The following is a 2,500-nucleotide window of genomic DNA, read 5'->3' as shown; positions in this document are numbered from 1 at the left end:
ACTGGACGACCGAGCGATGGTCGCGCGGTCTTCGCTTATCTTTAACAAACGAAGTAGTCCGTATGTATTCTAAATGTTGAAGCCTCCTAGAGCTTTAAGCCATGCGAGACATTGAAATGCTGTTTTAACGGGAGCATGCATAATTGCTGCAAACATACTTTTATCACAAGTTCTAGCCACGCCACGGAGGCTTCGAAGTTCCTTCACCATTCGCTTTCCTCTCTTTTGTTACACAGTTTCAGACTACGATCAGGGGTACCGAAACGCTGTATTGATTGTAAACAACCATTTTTATCTTGGAGCGGAGCGTTCCTTTACTCGTTAGATTTGTCTTGTCGCGTGTGTATTCGCTTTTTCGACGCTTTTTAACCATTTAACTTGTTTAGCGAAGCTAAACGCACAGACAGACAAAAAAAAAGGAACAGCATCGCGCGTCAAACAGCGACGACCCATCTGAAGCGATCTTTCATTTATACACCGTTTGTAAACAGAGAGATGTATAAAGCGCGGGGAATCATTCGAAACCCTGGGGCTATTCGAGCTTGCATTTCAGCAAATTATCATCTCAAACATTTCACTCGTTTGCTTTTTCTAAATTTATAGGAGAGCTTCTTTCGTTTATTTTTGACACACCTTTCGTAAATATCGTTTCTGGCAACGTCGGGAGCGTGGATTTCTACAAGTGAACAATCGCGCCGATCCGATAACTTCCAGCAGGATGGAGAATCTTTATAGATTATCTTCCGAGAACTCGGTGCTTTCACGGGCGGTCGTTTATAAATTTTAACGAACGACTCGCGCGCCGTGACGCACTTGCGCTAGTTCGAAGAGATATTTCGAAATTTGTTTCTCTCCTTTAACGGCCTGCATTTAGTGTATCGGTTGCGATTTTCGTCACATCGTTTCCACGACAAACGCCGACGAACTGCCCAACTATCGCTCGTACGTTGCGACTCTTTCTTTGTTTATCGTTCATTCATTCTTTCAATTTCGTTCGATAATCCCGCTCCGAAACGTTCTACTTTCGTTGAACGACGGCGAGATGTTTAGAAAGAAATGAATTACTCTTTTTTCGAGAAGCAAACGCAAGCAGTCTTTTGTTAAGAAAACGACCCTCAGCCAGGCGTGGTCCAGGAATTGTATCCGTGGACCGCAATGTGCGTTCGAAATGTCGATGTTCATGTGTCCTGCAGTTCACACGTTGACGCGCAATTAGCTGCGTTCTTCATCGACCCACGAGCCAAGTGATCCACCGTTCAGGGTAATCGTAAAATTTTGTATTTCAAACTCTTTAGATCTTTAGAGTGTTATTTTCATTATTAACACGCATCACATTCGATACCCACATCACTCTCCCACCCGGCGCGTGCGGGAGAGCGAATTCGGGCGTCGCCAACGTATTTGTTTGTTTGTTCGATCGTTGACGACACGATCGCGTCCAAGGACGGAAACCGTCGGAGAAACGCCCAGTGGCACGCTCCTCTCGACGGTCGGGCGTAAAGTACATTTAAAAACCTTGAAAAGTACGAACGCACACAAGGAATGCGAGCGCGCGTCCTGTCGCTGAATCGTGGGTTGCGAGATTCGAACAGACACACGGCCGGCGACGATCGGTCTAACTAATGGACACATAGTTTTTCAAAGACTCGCTATCGTCGCTTCTCAGCCGGTCCGTAAACAACACACATCGATCAGGCGGACGCACGAATCTTACCACGGTGCGGGTTTCGTAGATTCCAGGTTACCCGCAAGTACCTCTCTCTCCCTCTCGAAAGAGGAATCTCGATCCGTCCTTTTTGGACAATGGAGAAATCTTTTTATCGCAACACGGATGGCAAAGAAACAACCAAAGCGTAGGAGCGTGGGGACGAGAGCGACGAAAAGAACGTCGCGAAAACAAAGTTTCGACGGTTGCTCGTTCTAATACATCGTAGTTTCAACTCTCTCAGTTTTAACCACTCCTAGACGCTTCGTAAACTTTTAACAATTCTTCGCCTCCGCGAGTTTCATTTCGAATAGAGCGAACGCAACACGGACCAAAAAAACTCCGGTGATGCCAGATCATTTAGCAAAGATCAGACGGCGGGTCATCTGTATTCCTTTTCTCTCTTTTTTATATCTTTCCATTTAACTAGGGTGTCGCAACGACGGGTACATTTATATATTTATATATATTGTATTTCAATTTTAATGATCCTTCACTTTCGGTTTGTAATAATATGATCCTTCTTTCATTTCGATCCTTCATATTGTAGGTTAACCAACAGAAGTTTGTTTTTTTACGACTTGTATTTTTGTGGTTTGTTTGTTTGTTTCTTACGACTTGTTTGTACCCGATCAAGTAGACGACGACCCATAAGTATAAGTTAGAGAGATAAAGGTCGAGAGACCTCACGCAAGCGTCTTTTACTTCCATTCACATCAGCCAGAGAGAAATGGTCCGGCGTCGTGCTCTTTGGCGCCGTTGGTCGCACAGTTTTTTTGCCGGCGGTTCCGAACG

At 44.9% G+C, this 2,500-nt stretch overlaps 1 non-coding gene across 1 annotated transcript; it reads right to left on the bottom strand.

Moving 5' to 3' along the window:
• Positions 1-1,109: 1,109 nt before the first annotated feature.
• On the bottom strand, positions 1,110-1,264 carry LOC143307534 (5.8S ribosomal RNA). Its single transcript, XR_013064652.1, has one exon. It is a non-coding gene; the product is annotated as a 5.8S ribosomal RNA (ribosomal RNA).
• Positions 1,265-2,500: the final 1,236 nt, after the last annotated feature.

This window comes from Osmia lignaria, unplaced genomic scaffold, assembly GCF_051020975.1.
Source record: "Osmia lignaria lignaria isolate PbOS001 unplaced genomic scaffold, iyOsmLign1 scaffold0059, whole genome shotgun sequence".
Classification (NCBI taxonomy): Eukaryota; Metazoa; Arthropoda; class Insecta; order Hymenoptera; family Megachilidae; genus Osmia; species Osmia lignaria.
This window is presented reverse-complemented; position numbering and strand designations above follow the sequence as displayed.